Consider the following 21,414-nt stretch of genomic DNA (forward strand, 5'->3'; position numbering starts at 1 on the left):
ACTGGGACAATGCGGCTGTGTCCACCGCTACTGTAATCCATTCTAAGGTTTACCATGTGCGTAACGAAGCTTTCATAATAAAATTCAGTCATAATTACTACCAGTGTCAGGGGAACCATATACAGCTGTATAAGCAAATGAAAGAATTAGACCCTTAATACATATTTAATAGGCCATAAAATATCCTTGTACAACCCAGTATTACAGTGTGTCTACTTTCGCTCTTTTCAAGTACAATAGGCTAAGACAGTTGTCCAAACAACCCCTCGAAACAGCTACTACCCAGTGCTCCTACAGAAGAAGAATCAAATTAATGGCTACAGACAGTATTTACTCAGCTTTGCTCATCCTCAGTATTATTAGCTCGTAAATCATGGTAACGTAACTCTCATGCATCTCAGAAACAACAATAAAGAGGCTGCATGAAAATTTCAAATAAAACAGGCTTGTACAATGATGACTGACATAAATACCACAAGATTGACTTGATAATAAATTCCTAGCTACTATCATATTTTCTGCAGAATCGAATTGTCACAATCTCCTTCCATCCTCTCCCCCTACCAAGAGATAAAGTGGGTAAAGCAAAACATTAGTGAACAGTGAACCCCTGGGAGTCTGTTCCCTGTCTGAACCCTCCCCTACCGGACTCTGGGTTAATTTCCAAGCTATTGACCTAAAATAGTATTAAAAGGAATATTAAAGCAGCAATACTTTGTCAAAATATGTTGTATCTCAAATTAGGCAAAACCCAAGAAGGTAAACAGAATGCCAGGGCAGTGCATAATTTTGTTTAAAAAGCTGGATATAAATTAAAAGAAAAGTGGAAAACAAACAAATTTGCACAGATTTATCAGTTATACATGTATTTCTCTTCTTTCTAAAGGCAGCATTTTAAGCATCAGCACCGAGCTTTTAATGCAGACTAGATTCCTTAGTGCAGTTGTTTAATTTGATCACAGAAAAAGGAGATACAGCTAAAAGAACTTTAAGTCTGTTTTTAGAAACACCACCATCTCTCAGAACTATGCAGATCCACATAAAATCCTTTTGGGTCTATCAAAATTTGTAATGATTTTGAAAGCAGATGTACTATCTCAATATACAATTTTCAAGTGCCATCTAGTGGTTATTTTCATTTCAATTTGGTATTTAAAAATAACTTTCCCACTTTTTAAATTAAAAAAAAGTTCATTATTTCTATCACTTACTGTTACTTTATTATGTGACTCTCAGTTCTGCAATGGAAAGTAGATGCTTAAATTAAGCCTAAGTTTAAGCATTCTGATGGACTGAAGTTGGGCCAGAGGACAGCTGATTTCAGGACTATAGAATTAAAAGAAAAAGGTGAGGGGAAATCTTATCCATCTCATTCATAGAAACAAAACAAAGCATAAATGTCAGCTCATTATTTAGAGCTTTTTCAGTACAACTTAATGACTTCTTCTCTTGAGAAAATTCTGACATGTTGAAGTCCGTAAGTAATTAGGGCCTCAATTGAATGTATGAGAAAATTAAGTCCCATAGTTCCGTATCTCACTGCCTAAATTGTTGCACTTCACTATTCAATTAACCCATTAAATAAAAATTATTAGCAAAGGACATCCCCCACGATGTCATCCAACACCAAGCCTAAGTCTACTGCTTTTTTGCAGGTGAAATGTAAGCTAAAATTCTGCACGCAGTCTTAAACTACTTCATTTGATGGAAAGTCTAAAGGTCAAACCCACACACCTTAAGCAAATTAAGAAGAAAAAAAAAGGAATATTTTTACGCTTTCATACAGTAATTTAAAAAATTGCTTTAATTGAGAGCTGCATGAATACCAGTATGAATTAGAAAATCCTGTATAATGGTAAAATATTCACAAAGATCAGAAGTGTATAAATGAATGCACCCATATTTAATGGTTGGCATTTCACTGTAGCATTATAGCCACATTCTCCTGAAGCTCAATGGATGTTGGGCATGAATGACTTCAAACTCCTGGAAGAAAGCAAGCTACCAACGAAATCTGTTCTTTGCCAGGGAGGTAGCTTTATGCCATAAGACATGGTTTTCAGAGTTTTTCCCTAAAAATCTCTCTCTCAAATAAGCTTCAAACTAAACCATCAAAAGTAAGCAGGGCTGTAGACAATGCTCCCATTCTTAAACCATATGCATGCTCACTAATGTTGCAAAAATGCATCACCACCTCGAGTTCTGCTGAACATAACGGTCTCTTTTAAGGAGAAAGAGACTTGGCTTATTTTTAATTCATGGAAAGACAATCACATGATTCAGCAATGTCCACTTCAAAAGATCTAAGGCTAGGAATTTGACATGAGCTGCATGTGAAGGATTTAGGGCAAATATTTTTTCCATCGTTCCCCTTAAAACTAGACAATATAATTATTAATTTTCATGCTGTAACGAACCATTACTTCAAGAAAAGGGAAATACTAAAGACTACATTCCTAGCACCTGGAGGTCTTTAGTCCTGCTCAAAGCAGGCCTAGCTTCAAAGCTGGATCATGCTGCTCAGGAGCCCGCCCAGAGATGGAGAATCCACCACCTCTTCTGGCACCTGCTCCACCACCCTCACAATGGAGGATATTTTTCCTTATGCTCAACCAGAACTTCCTCTGCTGCGACTTGTGAATCCTGCCTCTTGCCTGTCCTTTCACCGTGCACCCCTAAGAAGAGTCTAGCTCCATCTTCTTCATAACTGTCCTAGACAGCTGGAGTCAGTTGGAGCCTCCCTCAGCCTTCTCTTCTCAGCCGAAACACAACTAGCTCTCGCAGACTTTCCTGCTGTGTCATGTCCTCCAGGCCCAACCACCTCGGTGTTCCTCTACTGTGCTTCCTCCAGTTCTTTGGTCACTCTTGTATGGGAGTCCACAGCCTCAGAAGTGCAGAGCAGAGCAGGGAAACCCCTTCTCTCAACCTGCTGGCTACGTTCTTGCTCACACAGTCCAGCCTTCAGTTTGCTTCTGTGGCTACAAGGTCATGCTGCCAAATCCCATTCAATTTACTGCCCGCTAGGATCCCCAGGTCTTCTCTGCAAAGCTGTGTTCTGCCTTTCTTTTTCTTGAACTTCATGGGGTTTCTGTTAGCCTACTCCAACTTTCTGAAGTCCCTCTGAATGGCAGCTCTGCCCTCTTGCATATCTATTATTTCCATCAATTTGGTGTCACCTGTGACTTGCTGAGGGTGCACTCCATCCCATCATTTGTATCATTAATGAAAATATTAAACAACACTGGCACCGATATCAGCCCCCAAGGAATACTACCAGTAACTCTCTGCCAGTTCAATGCTGAATCACTGGTTCAGCCAATTTTTCACTCACTGGGTAATCTATCCAACCATTCTTCCAGTCTGTAGCCAATTTGGCTCCAGGGATGCTAATAGAAGTGTCAAAAACCTTGGTACCATCCAAGTAAGCAAGGCTCTCTCCTCTCCCATTGCCCACCAGCACCTTGTCTCCATCACTTCATCACACTGATCAGGCACAATGTGCCCATGGTAAATCCATGCTTGGCTGTTCCCAGTGACTTTCTTGTCCTTCATGTGCCTGGAAATGGCTTCCATGAGGACCAGTGACCACAATCCTCCCAGGGACTGAGCTGAGGTCAGCCAGCCTGCTGTCTCCCAGATGTTTCTTTGTGCCTTAGAGCACAATTAAACACCTCAGGGTCTGATTTCTTCCTCTTGCATGATCCATCAGAATGATGACACTGCTTCATTTGACCTGCAGTAACCTGAGATTACAGCCATGTTACCATACTTGCCAGCAATTCTAAATGCCGAAGAGCTGGAAATACCAGTAGCTGGAGAACAGGTAGCACAGCTTGTTTGGCTCATCGCTTCCTGTATTTTTTCAGAAAGCTACCCAGCACTACAAATTCAAGTTTGCAAACACCTCTCCCCCACTCAAAAAAAAAATAAAAAATCCGTAAGATATAAACATAGCATGGTATTTTCATTGTGTTTGGAAATGTGAGTTCAATTTAGTCCAAGCTTTCCTTCATGTTTTGATTTTTTTTTAAAGTTTGTTTTTCAGTAGGGGGAAGAGCATGAAGTTACCTTGATTCTGAGGAGCAAACAAGAGGGCAAGTGAGCTTCCTGGTCAAGTAATGTGTGTAATTTAAGAATAAGGTAAGAGCACCTGGCACCTAATGAACAAATTCTAAAATCCAGATGTTTAACATCCTCAAGATCTGTTGTGGACAGGCCAGTTCAGGAGTCTGTTGCTCTATGCTCAAAGGCCTAAACACAAACAAGTCTTCCCTGAAAGTCTAGGTCCCTCCCTGATGAGCTGCTAAGCAACTGGACAGACAACCCCACGTGATTTGCTGAACAAAAGCTTATTGGAAACTGTGAAGATGCCCAAGAACTTCAATAAGCTTGGACAGGACTTTCCAATTCAAGTTTCAAAAATAACTTGCTCTGTTTGCCACGGTTTGGAGTTTGGGAGGAAACAGGTGGAAGGTCTTTTAAATACTATAGAATTGCTATGGGATGCATTAATTTGGCAGCTATTTGTGATACATGGGTCTTTCACAAGCCTTAAGTGGTGACACAAAGGATCTCATTGGAAGAGACTGAAGTCAGCCCACTGAAAAATCAAACACTTAAAAATCAACTGAGACAGTTCCTTCTACGAGTAGTCGAGGTTTGCACTGAAACGTCCATCAGTAAGTTTTAAAAAGACTTTAAGTGGAGGGGCACTTTGGAACACAAAAAACCTCTCAAACCTGGCTGTGGATCCTTCCTTATTAAATGCTGGGCTCTTAACAAAGCCCTCTCAGAATGGGTGGATTTCATGCATATGTGAACGCAAACACATACCATTCATTAAGCAGTAACTCAGAAACCTCTGTCTCTGAAACACTGAGTGGTCCTTTGTCTTTATCTTCTGATGCCCATTCACAATCGAATACAACTCATGAAACTGGACACTTTTTACCATTTAATAAACCAAGATCTTAAAAAAATCTCAGTTAAAAAAAACCTCTTAAAATACCAGCCAACAAGCCACAACTTATTCAGGCTCTCATCACTCTCAAAAAATTATTCCCATGTGTATCCAACATTTTCAAAGCTTGGGGAAACAGATGGGTTTCTCCTGAATGCTTTACGTATCAATAATGGCAGGCTACTGTGGACCAGAAAATACTCGTTACGCAGCTTACTGTTCCTTGTGCTCCTGTAGAGAGTACATTCTACTACCTATGCTATATTCATTATCTATGACCTGAGTTCCTTTGCAGATTTAAACTGCGATATTATGGGAAGGGAAAGAAGAGGACTTAACTGTGGATGTCCCTGGTTATTTGCTCAATCCTACCTTCTTTATGCTACTATCCAAACTCAGCAGGGGGACTCCTTTAGTTCAGTGGACTCTAAGGACATTTATTTTCCCTGTCAACAGTAACAGAGTCCTGAATTCCTGCTCTTTGGGAAACACTACAACATCTTCATGAAGTTACACTGCAGACAGCTTAAAAATCTCCTCCTGATTGAAAAGATTTTGTCTGGAATGCAAAAGGTGGAAGATGAACTAACACCTCTGTGCTTCAACATCTTTCCTGCTTTTCTGTTTTCATTGCGTCAGATTAAATGATTCATCCCAGTCGTAAAGACTAAAACTGGAGTTGTGAAAACTGGCTCTTGATAACTCTTTCTGACACTGGTATTAAATACCTCACTTTGCCTTAAATCACAGTTAAATTATGACAAGTCAAACATTTGGCTAAAGCTTAGGAAGAGCAAATGAGTTCTCATCATTGTAAATATTCTCAGTACAAGGGCAAAGTCAGCTCAGAGGAAAAAGTATGCCACTTCCAAAGTCAATTATTTTTTAATTCACACTTCCACTGCACAGGCCTACCACTGAAGAAGAAACCCACAGAGGTAGACAGCACAGACAGGTTCCCAAAATGCAAAGGCAAATTTACACACTGAGTATTTTCTTGAAAAGAAGGATGTCTCAAGACCACCCATGGTAGCAACAGCAACTTCCAGTAACAACACAACCACCCAGAAAGCCGATTTAAAGAAAAAAGTAAAGGAAAACAAACTGTAGGAAAACATTTGACGTAGGCACTCCTAACACTGAAGACTGGAAAGAGAGCGCTAACACATAAAACACAGGTTCCCTCTGCTGCCAAGTCCCATGGCCTGGGATTCAGCTCTTTGTGCTCATTATGAATATAAAAAGTGTGGATAACAGCTGCCTCTTCATTTGGGGTTTTGTTGTTGTCAGCTATTCCTTTTTAATAAAGCCTTGTACACCTCAAAAATATGGAGTAAAATTGTAAGTTGGAAAAGCTGCAGTCAGAAATGATGTTGCCACAAGTAGAGGATCTCAGCTTGCACTGTTTCATTATTATCTCCTTTTGGCAGGGTTTTCTGGAGAACCACCAAGAAAGCACCAGAGGCCCATAAAAACTGAAAGAAGAAGTCCTCTTAGTAAGAGAGATTATTTAAACGTTGGGTTCTTATTTTGTTTACATTATCACCTATTTAAAACTCACATTTCTTAACTGACAGTCAAAGAAGAAGTGGCTTCATGAAAAAAAACTCCAACACTCTGGCTCCAGCTGGGTGGCGAAAACTGTTTCTGTAGTTCCCTAGCAGAAAAAAAAAACCAAAACAAAACAATAAACCTCCAGCCAACATAAAAAAGCCACTTCACAAGTAAGCCACACCTCAAACAAGATTGGATAGTTAAGAATACAGGTAGGCATTATGGTTCTTATCTTCATATCTTTATGACCACAGAGAAACAAAGATGGAAATACTGTTTTTTCCAGTTCTTTTGATCACTACTGGGGATCTTTGCTGATTGTTTAACACATGTAAAATTGAGTTTTTATGAATGACTCCAAAGTTTTTATGAGCTTTATTAAATGTATTATTATGCCTATGCACATATTCCTAGATGGAAATACAGATACACGTTTAGACAAGATGTATCTACATCTAACTATGTATACACATTAGGTTATAAACTCAAGGTTTTACATCTAGCTACTCTGCCACCGGCCAAGGAGAAACTGCAGCTGTGCCTGCAGAAAAGTCAAAACATAGTTTACAGAAATGAAACTATCAATTCAAAACTATTCCTGTAAAAAGAACAATTGCTGATGAAGCCCCTTCCTCTAGGGTTAAGGACTGGATCTCTTTGAGCAGAGGAGAATTTCCTGTTTTCTCTGTTCAGTGGCACAGCAATGACATCAAGGTTTGCCCTTTTAATAACTATTTGCTGCATGGTCAATGATCAATTAAAGAATTGATCATCTCAAAGTAATTGCAAATGATACAATGAAGTCACAGACTGTGGAATATCTCCTATTTGCCATAATTTTGGTTTACTCAAATGTGGTAAATCTGCCTTAAGTTTTTCTCCAAAGCCAAATCAAACTCCCTTTTCCATTTGCATCAGGAACCAAAGCAGGTAGTTTTAAACTACAGAGCAGAACAGTAACAGTCACCCTCCACTTTCTCTGCTTCCTGCAGTGAACTCACTTGTTGCAGCAGAAAAACTATTTGCCCATCAACTCTCCCCCGAACTTTGCCTTGCCCAGAACATTCAGCCATCCCCTGGAACAAAGGGGAGTAGAAGCCCAGAGGACAGGACACTGACCATCCAGTGCCAAGTAGGAAAGAAATAATGAACGCCCCACATTGCACCCAAACAACAACTGCCAAGTCTTCCTTACTCCCGCTGTGTCCTTATGAACACAGCTTTCTTTGAAAACATCCAAGTCAATGCAGTAGTCACCATCTCACAGCAATCCTTTAATCACATCACCTCATGGCAGGTAAGTGCCTTTGGCCACCCACATCCCTGCCTGCAGCTACCGCAGGGCAACATGATGTGTTAGTGGCAAACTGACTACAAAACAGCCTAAAATCATTACAAGAGAAGGGGCTGCATAGCGAATAAGCAAACAAAAAGGCCATGAAGACCAATACCTTCCAGTTGTTATTACTTAGATGTTTTCTCTAAGGTTGATAAAACTGTGTGTGTGTGCGTGGAGCGGGGGGATGGGACAGCAGATAATATTAGACAGCACACCTTGGAGATTATCATTTTTTGTAATAAAAGCTGCCACCAGTTATTGCTATGCAAGTAACAGCACACCAAGTACACTAAGTATCTGCTAGTACTTGGGACGATTCCAGGCAAAACTCCAGAGGATGTCTCCTGAAGTCCCAAGATGATGTTAGGTCTTTGTCTTACACAGAATGTAGACCTGAATTTACTCTGTTCAGCTGCAAAAACATCTTTAGAAAGCAGTGTAATGCCTGAGAAAACATCTCTTCTTATTAAAAAGACTGTGCATTTAAGTAATTAATTTTTTTCCTTGACATTCATTAAAAGAGAACGGTAGCCTCACACACAAAATTATAAACAGGCTGTGTCTGCAAAAACCATCACATAGAAAAAACTCAACCCTGCAAAGACATCTCTCTGGCGAAGAGATAAGGGATCAAAACAAACAAAAATCCTAGGTTTCTTCCCTCCTCCCGCCCCGTCTTGTTTTGCTAAGGAAGCCCTAAAGTCTCTATTGTGTTATCAGAGAAACCCCATAAAAATATACAAGGTTACACCAAGCTTAGACTCAAAATGAATTTAAATCAGCATGCACAAGAGATGGGAATACAGACAGACCATTACTGAACTACTGACACCCTTGTATTCAAAGGGTTTTCTTATTCATCCTCAGACAATTTGAGATTATGCCTTCCCTGTTGCATGTAAAAACAGCTTTTACAATTCAGGCAATGACTTACAATACCTATACCAGGGTATGGAAATCAAATCTTGTTGAAGGAGAAAGATCCAGAAAGAGCGAAAACAAACTGACAGCTTGTATGATGCTTGAAGACATCTCCTGAAGCACTCTATGAGTTACTCTGGAGCATCTCTTCACCATATAGAGTCCCCAGCAAAGGCAAAGATAAGTAAGATAGATAAGACAGGGTAAGTAAGATAAATACATTCAGATTTGTAATTTCATATTTGTAGACTCGACAATGTAACTGAGCATCTTGTATGCATTGTTATCGCCTTGAATGATTATTTAGTGAAGAAAATCTGACTTTTGCTGTTTTTTTAACTCCCACCTGATAAAGTTCTAATGCAGTTTTTATTGCTTTGCACAATAAAGGCACATGGGAATGCAGAGAGTGTTTTAAAATGGTCTCACTGGAGAAAGTAAACAATAAATAATTTGCCAGAAATCACACTTTTTATTCTGTTGTATTATACATATAGTGGAAATAATGCCTAAATTGAAATAGTTGAGATACAGTATAACATGCACAACTTTTGGATTTTGTGGCTCTATCAAACTTGTTTATTTTACTGTACACACGTATTTAGAAAAACCGGGAAAGGGGATTTTTTACCCTCAGAGAGAGATTCTTCTGAATTATGAATTGCTTTGTGACATTAATACCTAGCAAGATGCATCTCAAGACTATTTATGCTGCAGCCTGCTAGAGCTCAGTGACAAGACGCACTGTATGCAACCTCTACACCAAATCAGAAGCCAGTTACATCACTCACTGAGTGTCTGGTATTTCACATTTTGCTTTCTCCAGATTACCTGTGTCACATCATTTTTCACAGGCCATTAAGGAAATTCAAACAGCAAACAGACTTCTAAAATTTCCTACTTGTTTAGGCTATGGAAGTTACATTACATATACAAGAATAAGCCCTTATTTACCCAGGAACTCATGTTAGCAAATGAAAACCAATTCAGATGGTTCCAATTCTTCTTTCAGTCTAAGAGTCATTTATTCGCAGTTAGCTTAGGCTGGTTCCTCAACACCATGGAGCTCAGAGGATGCCAGGGGAATAAAGCTGTACCAAATACTGGAATCCATGACATATGTGACTGTCAGTGTGTCACAAAAACCTGACTGATTTCTGATGAAAGAAGCCACAAAGCTGAAGCCTCACAAGACAAATCATTTAGAGAGTTCACTACTTTGATTTAGGTTAAATGGATTTATGATCTTAGAAATAGGACTAAGTTACTATAATTTGAGCAGCTGAGCATACATGCCCACTTTAGCCTACAGCAGAAGCCAGGTTAGGCACGCTTTTGGCTTATAAAAGTCAAATGACAGGAGATTTCAACGGAGAAAATTCAATGAAAGGAGATTTGTGGAGTCTACTTACTTTACTTCACCACTGGGACAAGAGTATTCCCAGCAGAAGCTGCAGACACTCAGTTATCAAAACTTTCTGTTGAAACATATCCTTGACCAGTGGTCTGCTGCAAGGTCCATCTCAGCAGAGCACCAGACTGGTGTTCACAGCACACCCAGCAGGTGTCCACCAGGCATCTGTGTGACCACACAGAAGTCTCCACGCGTGACAACAATGTGCACGGTGTGTCCTAGCACATGCCTGGCCACGTACCCAACACATAACGGCCAGCTCTTAACGCATCTCTGATGATACAAAGGGGGACACAGCAAAAACTCACAAGTGACTGCAGCAGGCTGGCCGCCACTATAGTAATGGAAAGCTATCCTGCTACAGCCACAGTCCGAGTTACAGGTTTGCGGATCAGTCACATTACCCAACCCATTTGTTCAGGCCTGAATGCACTGTTAAAAGGCTCAGACACAGATGCTGGCCAGATACTCATTGTCCAACTCACCCTAACCCAACAAAGCTGCTGCCCAGAGTCAAAAGCAAATAACGATTGTCTGGAGCTCAGTGTGTGCCCTGCGCTCCCCAATTTCTGCATGAAGGAAACAGCACAATACTGGATTCGGTAAGGCTTATTCTAACATGATATTAAAGATATAAATATCAGCTTGAGTTAGAGGAAAATGGGGAAGCAGGCATCTTCTGGAACAGTGAGAGAGTATTAGATGCCACAACTAACCACCACACTCTTGAATCTTGTTACCTATTTTAAGTCACAGGTACTACATCGATTCACACTACGCAGACGATCTGCCCCATGTTATCAAGGAACTCCCTGTGCCCCCCGAGCTCTACAAACCATTACCTCTGGCTTGATGGGAGTAAAATTTACCCACCTTCTTCCCATCAGGATTCCTGGATGAACGGAAACTGTTGCTAAAACCAAGCCTAACTGGAAGAGAAGAAATACTTCAATATTTTGAAGTATTCACCTAATCTCTAGCAAAAAGATTACTGCTGGTGAAGATGTTATAGTCGCTGCAGGCCAGAGGTGCCTGCCCAAGCCTGGGGACATGGGCTCAGGAGCCCCCCAGGACCCTGGGGGCCACCGTCTCTATGGGAAACAGAAGCCCCATGGCAACACAAGTAACAGAACACTGAACAGCCGCTCCCGATGCTTGTCAGGACACCTCTTACCTGTTTGCTTAGCACCTGCTAATGCTTCAAGTACTCTTCCCTTTTGGGGGGTCAAGTTTGAGAAATGCCATCAAGCAAGTGGGAACTGCAAGCAAACCTGCAGATGTATTCCTACAGCCTAGAACAGCTGGCTTCACAGCAGTGGCTCAGTTTCATTTACCAGCTCACTAGGAGCCACCGATGCAACAAACATCATCCCCTAGTAAAAAGCTTTTTCAGGAGAGAGCTGTACAATACCAAAACTTCCTATGTTTCACATATGGTCTTTTCCAAACATGTGAGCAATGTAACCCTTGGCCTAAGGACCTCACAAGTTAAAGAGCACCTGATACAGAAAGCTATACAAAACAGTAACCAACCTCTGAATTGGAAAAGCTGGAGATCCAAGAACTATCCCGACTAATCACACTATATGTTATGATCCTGGATATAGTTCAGAATTACACAAACCAGAAAACGCAATCCCCCCTAACTTCTCAGGGGCTTACCAACATGGACTTTGTCTGAAAATCAAACAGAAGGTAGTGATACAAGCATGGGAAGTGCTCTTCACCATCAGCTCCCAATAAATCCCAAGTCTTGCCTACTAACTCCTAAGAGACTCTAATTCTAAGACACTTGGGGGGTTGGGAGGGGAAGAAAAAAAAAAAGAAAATAACATAGAGACTTCTCATCTGAACACTTACTGACATGCCTATACATCTACCACAATTAGTACAGGTTGCTGCTACCATCTTTATACTAGATGAAGACAGAGGGTGAGATAGGACTGAGAAGAGAATGGGTTTATCCTGAGTTTCAAAGTAAGTTTTCCTTCCTTCTCCACAGCTTTCCCTTTGGAGGGAACAGGGTGAGTGATAAAAGGGCTTATCTGATGATATCCAATCGATATCCAATTTCAAAAGGAAAAACATAACTTTCATAGGTTAATTCAGCTTACATCCCCAAATAAAGTCATGCAACAGAATTTCTAATCAAGACAAAGCTTGGCATATGACTCCTAACATTATCCATATGAGCAGAAGTTACTTTCACTTGAATGTTTATATAGCTTGGACAAGTTTGCAAACATGGCTGTGAAGAGAGAGTTGAAAAAACAGTGGTATTTCCTTATGTATGCTCCTGGGCTCTTTCAGACCACTCTGAACTAGTGGAGACCAGCCTCTTTGCCTTGCCAATCTTTTCCAAGCCAGCATATCTGCTCCCAGAGATGCAGAACTGTTCAGCAAAGATGTTGTTGACAGTGCATGTTTGCCTGTGAATTGCGCACAGCAGAGCCACAGAACTGCTATACTCACTGCTACTGCTATGCAACAACTTCTGAAAGAGAACAGCAAGAGCTCCCTGCTGCCCACGTGGGAACACATTAACCATGAAACAAGGACCTGCACAGTGGCAATGAAATTACTGAGACCAGGAAGGTGCCTCTGCACAGACACCTGAAGCATGGGAAGACAGGTCCTGAAAGTGCATCAGTCTAATTCCAATACACCTAACGTTCATTTTAGTGTCCTCCCCAGTCTGAAATAGCTCGATAATCTTGGTACAGTACCTGACATTTATTTAGTACCACATATACAATATATTACCGCAATGAAAAGCTTCTGGGAACTATAAACAGGTAACCTTCAACCAGCATAAGGCAAATTTTAATTCCATTTAACCAATTCTCTTAATTCTCCAAGTGTTCCTCAAAAGGCATCCATCGCAAGCAACTGTAGATCATCAATATAATCTGTAGTCCAACACATTTTGCACTGAAAAAATGTTTACCTAGAGCATGAAATGTTTAGTGCAAACAAAGGTTAATCATTTGATGATACCAGAATACCTGAATGTAATGATATTGCTTGTTTCCCTGAGCACCATTTCTTAAAAGTGCATTAAATGGGAAAGAAAAGAAACTGTTCTTTTCTTTTCAGCCCTGATTCACCCAAGTTTCATCATTCCTTAGAAATATTCAGGAAAACCAGAAAAAGAAATTAAGCAAAACATTAAAGCCAAGTCTTCAGTAAGGCAGAGAGAAGCATACATCCAGCTTCTTGTAGCTACAGAGTGGGCAGTCAGAACAAGGCAAGTGAACACGACCACCTAAAAAGCAAGAGCTGAGCAGTCCAGGGAACCACAAAGCAGAGCAAAAACAGAAGGCAGTGAGGTCGAAGTAGAAAGGGAGACAAGGAGGTCCAGAAAAGACAAGCTGAAATACAAGTGTCAATCAGTCTTCAAAAGCCTTTGGGACTTCTCAAGCGTTTATTCAAATGAAGGTGTCTTCATGGTATGTCTTGCAACAGTCAACCTCTTCAGCATACACCTTCTGAAGGCTGCCGCAGCAGCTCTTATCAGCCAAGCACAATGCTGCAGTCTAGTATGACCTTCAAGTATCATAATTTCAATCTGAGTATACTGTACCTGCTATTGTTACAGGCAACTGGTAATATGCTTATAAGTGAGAGGAGGTGGGAAAACATCTTCCATTTGCATATATTCTTAACTGTTACTCATCTCACTTTGTAGTCTTTATCAATGAGCCACACAAATTTAGTCTCCGTTCACACAAGCTGCAGGAATTATTCAGCTAAGAAACAAAGGCAGAAAACAGGATGTTGAAAGAGTTCTTTGTACTAAAAGGAAGAAATCCTACTGCATTTTAAATCTTATGTGTGAACAATGTCCACGTCCTTCGCTTCAGCTCTGTTGAACATTACAACTCACAACAGGTCTTTGCCAAACTGAGAGGTACGTTTGTGCATAATTGAGGTCACTGCTCTTTTCTCAGGGCCTGCGCAGGGGGATGTTTAACAGTCTTCACACTAGAACAGCTGAAAACGAAAATGCACTGAGTGAGCTCAGGGAAGAAGAAAGATAAGAAGAGGCCCTTTTGGTGTTGTTGCTCTCATATATCAAGATACTTATACTATTAATAAGGCAAGTAGAAGATACAGTCTTACAGAGAGAATGTCTTAAGACCAGAGGAGATTCCAGGTAAATGGTAGAGTCAACAATTGCATTGCAAATAAAAGTCATTATGAACTCTGTAGTTCAGTGTCTAACTCTGAAGCTTCAAGGACTTGTACTTGCAAGATTTTGTTTGTTGTTTTTTTTAAATAGAATCATCAGGGGGTTACTTTAATTAAAGTCAGGAATTTTAAAGTCAGGAATTTAAATGAACATAATTTTAAGAGCTGAACCTCCAAAACAGTCATTAGATAGCATGAAACCCATGAAAAAAAGAGCTGTTGATAACAACATCTCTATGAAGACTATTTTTATAAATTCTTGTGTATGTAAAGGAATTTTATCACAAATAGCTGATAACCACCACCACACTACCCCCCAGCATTCTTGTGCCAGGTATCAGCACACTCAATGTCTCTATCAACTAATCAAACTGCTAACACCATTGCTAAATAAACCTGTTACTACAATATAGGCACATCCCAGATGTTCTCTCGCTGTTTTTGAAATTTGAGATAATAAGCAATAACAAAGTTTTGTTTATGATCCACAAGACAGTGTTGAGCAAATCAATTCTGTTACTGTATTTTATTAACATACCTGCTATTGAAGGATAAAAAAGGGAAAGCACAGCCAAGACAAGTAAGTGGGCATGAAATTCTAAGATTAGGAAAGAGCTGCTTTTTATTATCTCAATGTCATTTAAAAGAAAATTACTAAAGCCATGAATTGTAAGGTATTTCCTATGCTATACCTTAAAAATACAAAGTTTGGCTTTATTCTCTGTTGGTGCATGTCATCTCTTATACCAGTGCAAAATGCTTCCCACCTGCATGGTAGAACAGTCTTCAAACTTCATACTGGGAAAAGAATTACAGAGATGTAGTGCGATAATGGTGGTTTTGGCCCCAAATATCAGGCAACTCGTTTCTATATGCAACATTCTTTTGTTAGTTCACTGAAAGGAAAATTTAGCCGGCTCAATAGACTTTAAGCACAGAACATATGAATGTACACAGTTTCTAATGTACAAAGCGGAAGAAGGAAGGGAATCAAGCTTGCCCACCAATCCCATCAATATTATTTCAAATAAATCACAGCAAGCAAATTTCAGAGGACTGAAGCAATTCAGAAAACACAGCAACAATGAAATCCTTAATGAGGCATCTTAAAACTAAAATGAAAACAGTAATTTTTCTATTTGCTTTATTAAAAAAATCCAATGCATCAAAAATGTTTATTTTCATTAGGCAACTATTTCTACTTCTTTGGATCTAATTAATTATTAGTTTGCAGTTACTAATTTATTCAGAGAAGTACAAGTCTGCCCTCTAGTGACTAAAATATGCAAATTGAGCGATATTAAAGCCGTTATCTTCCCCTCCCCCTCCCCCTTTGAGCATTAAAATACTTGAATCCTGATGTTTCTTGCTCATGAGATTAAGGTGGGACAGACAGAAAAAACAGGTAAGAAGGTTGGGATTCACACCATAAAGATAAGTTGACCAGTGGGGTTTGTTAAACTTGTTCTCATCCAGAACAAAATTAAGCCAGCCTGATTTGGTTTTCTTTGGCACCATGGAAGCCACATGGCTTGCTAGAGGAAGGCAAACAAAAAAACCCCCTGAATCTTACAGGAAGGTCCTGGGCTGCACAGAATGCTGAAGACATGCAGACTGCTCTAGGTAAGACAGAGACAGTAAATGACACAAAAATAAAACAAAAACCAAACCAAACAAAAAACCCCAAACATATACACCCAACCCCCCCACAAATAAACCCCAACAACCTGCAAGTGGGATTTGCTCTTTTTTAGGATCTGAAAGGAAACACCCAAATCCAAACACAAAAAAAGGAGATCAGAGGAACTGGGTTTTCAAAGGGAGTGTATGTTTGATTTGAGGCTGAATTAATTGGGGAAAAGGAAATTATCTCTTCACAAATTATAACTATGCATTGCAAAAGCGAACATTTGGCATCCCTAAGTTACAGGTTAAGGCCAAGAATGTTAAAGCACTATTGGATGAATCATTTCTTCAGGTGTCCTGCAGGAGATTGCTGAGGAAATGGTTCCTGAACCCTGATCCTCTTAAAGATCCTCCTCATGCGATGGAATACACTTGCAAGACTGAAAAGCCACCCTGGGAATGGAAACAGAAACACCTCCACCCATGTTGCCAGATTAGATAGCTTTATAGCTTGCTGTGCAGTATTTGGGAAGTAGCCTTTCATACCTCCAAATCATATTCTATGTTCAACTCAGGCACACAGATATGGAAAGCTGGACGGTATGATTATTCCATTAGCATGTTGCAAATTCTTGAAATCCAGTGGTTTCTGCTTTCCTTCAGAGGAAAAGATGACAAAGTTCATAGCTGCAGAGGAATGTCTGCAAACGTAATTCGTATGCATGGGAATTAAAAACCACAAAGTTTAAAAAGCATCCTTGTCCAACTTCATTAAAAACAAGGACACATCGGTAAGCAACCATTAATCTTGGATGCCATTTTTTTGGTGTTGGGTTTGGTTTTTGTTTTTTTTTCAATGGTTGGAATTGGCTCTGTGCTAGAATGAGAAGGTTCAGCTGCCCACTGTATCACTATGACATTCAGAGTTTAGGATGATAATACAGTTTACAGGCCATATTCATTATTGCACGCCAACCCATTTGTAGTAAAATTACCTAGGCAGTTGAACTGCCCTCCTCATCTGCTAAGGAAGGACCAGCACATATCAAAGGATGACATGGAAACTCCTGGCCTCCTGAGGGTTGTCAGACATTGGAATAGGCTGCCCAGGGAAGTGTTTGAGTCACCATCCCTGGAGGTATTCAAAAAGCGCTTAGAGAAGGTACTCCAGAACATGGTTTAGTGGGCAGGGAAGATGGTTGGATTCGATGATCTTGAAGGTCTTTCCCAACCTAAATGATTCTATGATTCTATAGTAAAGTGTCAGGCACAAAGCAAACTCCCTGGCCAGCATTTGATGGAACCATGAAGATATTCAGAGAAAAAACACTGGGAAGGGCTCAGATTTCACTTCTATAACCTCAGCACCTGGGGAGGGAATTTTCAAGCCTCCTACTTAGTATGCAATATACAAAATTATATAAAGTTATTTACTAGATACATGTTTTTTATATTTTATATATATACACACACATATAACCTGAAAAAACAAGTGACTGCAAAAGAAGGAAGTTTAAGCTTTCTGCAAACTTTGTTATACTGCTACTTTATATTCCACAAGACACTTTTTTTTTTGTTTTGTTAAATTGTCCAGTCCTATGTGGAACTGCAACCTACATGTTATTTAATAAATAAATAAATAATAAATACAATGATGTCTCATTAATTCCGCAAACTGTAGTAACGAGGGACATTTCAACTCCAGTGCAGACACATGTGTACCCCTTTCTTATTCTGAACAATACTAATTTCAAAATCTCATCTGGAGTTCTTTAACTACATACATTTTAACTGGACTGTCTCAAATCAAAAACTCTGTTCTATCAAGCTGCTGTTTACTATACAAAATGGAGAAAGTGTATGTGCACGAAATCACCTTAGGAATAAATATCCTTTCCCTGTGTACACACTCCTAAAGTAGCAATGCGAACCTGACGTTTTCTGACTCGGCAGACAATCTCCCTGTCAGCGCTCACTTTAACGACAGAAAGAGTTTTATGAGTTCTTAGTCCTATTACCACCACGGAGCCAACAGAACAACAAGCGGATGAACAGATCGCAGCCTCAGCTCTGCGTCACCAAAGCTGCCCGCCAGGTTTTGTCTGCAAGACCAGTTTGTCTCCCTTTCTCCCACACTCAGCCCGTCAGGACAGCAGAGCTGCCAGGCAAGGCAGAATCAGGCCTAGAATTAACTTTATCAAGCACAGTAAAACCCCAGGAAGAACCCGGTTAACTTCGCTACCCCAAGCCGAGTTGAGCAGCAGGACAAACAATGCGCATTCCTATCATTCTTCCAGCTTTTGCATTCAGCAGATTTGTCACAGAAACCCTACAACTAGCCTGCAGCCTAACAAGCCTTTTTCATATGATAACGCTGAATTTACCGGGAACTCCTGAGCACTCTCTTCCATCTCCTGCTGGCATGCTTCCCGAGTTAGTCCACGCACCAGCCACCTTGAAGCCACACTTCCAGCTTTGCAGAAGCGTTTCCGTGGAACGGACAGACAGACAGGCAGGTGTGCAAAATCGCTGCAGCCCTCCTGCGTCTGGAACTATAACCACACCATTGGAGAAGCTGAAGCTACTGTGACTCTAGATGGTTAGTGCTTGGGAGTACAATTTATCTTTCGAGGCTCATTTGTGCTATGTTCAGCTCAACAGGATCCTTATCCTTATTCAATTCTCTTTTAATGCTGACAATAAATTGGAAAAGCATGAATATGCCCTCATAATAGAAAGAAAGAAATAAAATTAATGATAAAATCTTCTCCATTGTTTTGCTTTTAAATCATCTGACAGACTTTAGTATTAAAAAATTAGAGCTCTTTTACAAGAGACTGGAAAACAGTACAGTGAAGAGAAAAATTATGACTATTAATTCTTCTTAATCCTACAGAACACTATCAAATACTGAATGATGATGCATGAGGGAAAACAAAGGAAGTATCACAGAAATTTTGTTAAATTCTCTCACTCAACAAAATCTTGAAGCAACTCTCCTCCAAAACACCAAACCAAAAAACCCCCACCCCCAAAACCATAGTGCAGCAAAATACTCAACACTAAAATACCTTTTCCTACATTGCAGCTGTCAGTTTCAAACATCAGCTAGAGTGGCTACTTCTGTTTCCACACTTTGTGATCAAACAAATTATAAAACACAGTCTAAATAATGGGCCCAGATATTAAAAATATCTATATATACACACCTGCAATTTAGCATTAAGAAATTATTTTGCCCCCAACATGCTGTTCCAGCATCAGCCAACAGCTTTGCAGTCTCTTATTTCCTGGTGTACAAAAATAAATAACATCTCAGAAGTGTTGGCCTAACAGTTATCTTCAAGTTTTGTTGGATAGACTTCCCACAGAAGCCCTAAAGTAGAAAAAAAATGTAAAAAAATTAGATGCTAGGCACTCTGAGAATCTGGAAAAGCACACAAATACGTATCAAATAAATTGCAGGAAAAATATTTTTCCTAGTTAGTTTAGACAAGACTTGTTTTTCACAAGCTCTACATTTACCCATGTTGTTGTGTTTATTTAGAAGACCGTGTGCATACCCTATATCAGGCTTTCTATTAAAGCCAGTAGCTATACACACTGAGAGCAGCAGGATTAACCCACATACAAAAAGGTTACTATCAAGGTAGAATGGCAGGAAAAGAAAATGATCCTTTTCCAAACCTATCTGATGTGTTTGTATCCATAGAAATTTTCAGCATATCAGCTCTGACAGACCAAATGGGCTTTACTGAAGAACACCACCCAAGTAAGATTTCTAATCCAAACTAATATGAAGGAAAGTAGGAACTCTCACAGTGAGGCTGCTTTCTTCGCAACCCCTCTGCAGTCCGATTTTGTCTCAAAATGGGAGGTACTGCATTTAAATTAAAGAAATAAAGATATTCTAAGTATGATTACAAGTCCACAAAGATGTATTTAAAAACACTCTTGCAAGAGTTTTAGAACAGAGCTGGTTTTTTAAAAGGTAAAAAGTAATCCTAGCTGTTTTTGCTGTTTCATCTCAAGAATACAACACTATACCACGGTACCAAGTTTTACACACAGATTACACAAACGTGCTATAAATGTACAAATTTGTGATGCTCTGCGATCTTTGATAATTTTCATCCAAGTGTGCCTTCAGTTACATTTTCAGTCCTTTTCTTCCTCTTCAGGTCCATGGAAATCACACAGAAGAGGCAATAGCTCAACATAAATTTGGGTGCAATAAAAAGGAGGTGTGCTGGGATGGGAGCATCATCTTACTGTGGATTGAGTGGAGCTTTGCTGGCAAGAAGCCAGGTAGCCCATATGCCTACGTAGGGCCTCATGGCTTTTCCAAAAGCTTTTCCTGTTTAGATCCATGAAAATGGACCTGTTTGGATGCTGGTCAGTGATAGCGCCCACCCCTTGGAGGAGCCAGCTGTATGAGGAAAAACTTCCTACACAGGAATCCTCAAGGAAGTGTACTCTATTAGTAGACACCACTCCACAGTATTTCCCAAATTCTGGATCTTAATTAGGGAAGTTTGTTATGTTTAGTGCTGCAGGTCATAATGGGCTTTTGCTGCAAAAATCGAGAGGCCATGTGAGCCTGGACAGCGCTGGAGGTGTTGGGAAGGCTCTATCTGCTCCAGTATCTGTATCTAGCTGGCACCCCAGGACATCCATCCTATTCCGGCTTTCTGGAAAGCAGGGACACCACCAGTTAACTCCTCTGTGAAGAGTCCCAGTAATGCAGTAATAAGGAGTATTAGGTGTCAGCTAGTGATTATTATTCTCCATTGCCAAATTACATATTTGTTCCTGTACTATAAAACAGAAAGCAGCTTTAAATTCACTGCAGGAGTAGCCTTTTATGATGTAACAAATTCAGTGATGATCAGTTACCCCAAATTAGTTTCACTGTAACTGTAAGTGGTCAGTTACAAATCACTCGAAAAACAATTCAAACTTAAAGGATGAAAATAAAAAAAAAATCCACAATTTTTTTATTTTTTTTTAAGAAATGCTGATGTCTTGCATCCTTAACTGCTTTGTGCAACCACTCAGGAGATACAAGTATTTATTTTAATATGTAATTACAGAAAGCATCTATATAAGTAATTTCTCCCCTCCTCACAAAAGGCATTTACAGATACCACAGAGCTGTTTCTTAAACATTATTAACTGGAAGGGTGACAGAGAACAGAAGCAACCTGAGTGGGCTGAAGGACAATGGTTTTTTCCCCTCCATCAATACCACACACAGACCAACTCAACCACTGTCATCCATCAGGCCTGCACCTCTTCCTTAGCATGAGTTCCAACTCTGTGAGCATTCCCAGCATATTAAAGAAAACCAGGATAATCGTGACTGCCTTGGGAGATTGATGCAGTGGCTGGTCACAACCCTGACAACAA

The 21,414-nt window shown here is 40.0% G+C and overlaps 1 protein-coding gene across 16 annotated transcripts in view; it reads right to left on the minus strand.

The window, feature by feature from the left end:
* The window catches only part of BBX (BBX high mobility group box domain containing), a 147,385-nt gene that overhangs the window by 74,132 nt on the left and 51,839 nt on the right, over positions 1–21,414 (minus strand). For 2 of the 16 annotated variants that reach the window (XM_075034145.1, XM_075034139.1), the window contains one exon: positions 6,522–6,617. The exons of the other annotated variants lie outside the window; for them this stretch is intronic. The gene's annotated coding sequence lies outside the window, so the exon portion shown is untranslated. The remainder of the gene's footprint in view (positions 1–6,521; positions 6,618–21,414) is intronic. 16 annotated transcript variants of the gene reach the window in all.

The sequence above is a fragment of the Buteo buteo genome, chromosome 8 (genome assembly GCF_964188355.1).
Source record: "Buteo buteo chromosome 8, bButBut1.hap1.1, whole genome shotgun sequence".
Lineage (NCBI taxonomy): Eukaryota > Metazoa > Chordata > Aves > Accipitriformes > Accipitridae > Buteo > Buteo buteo.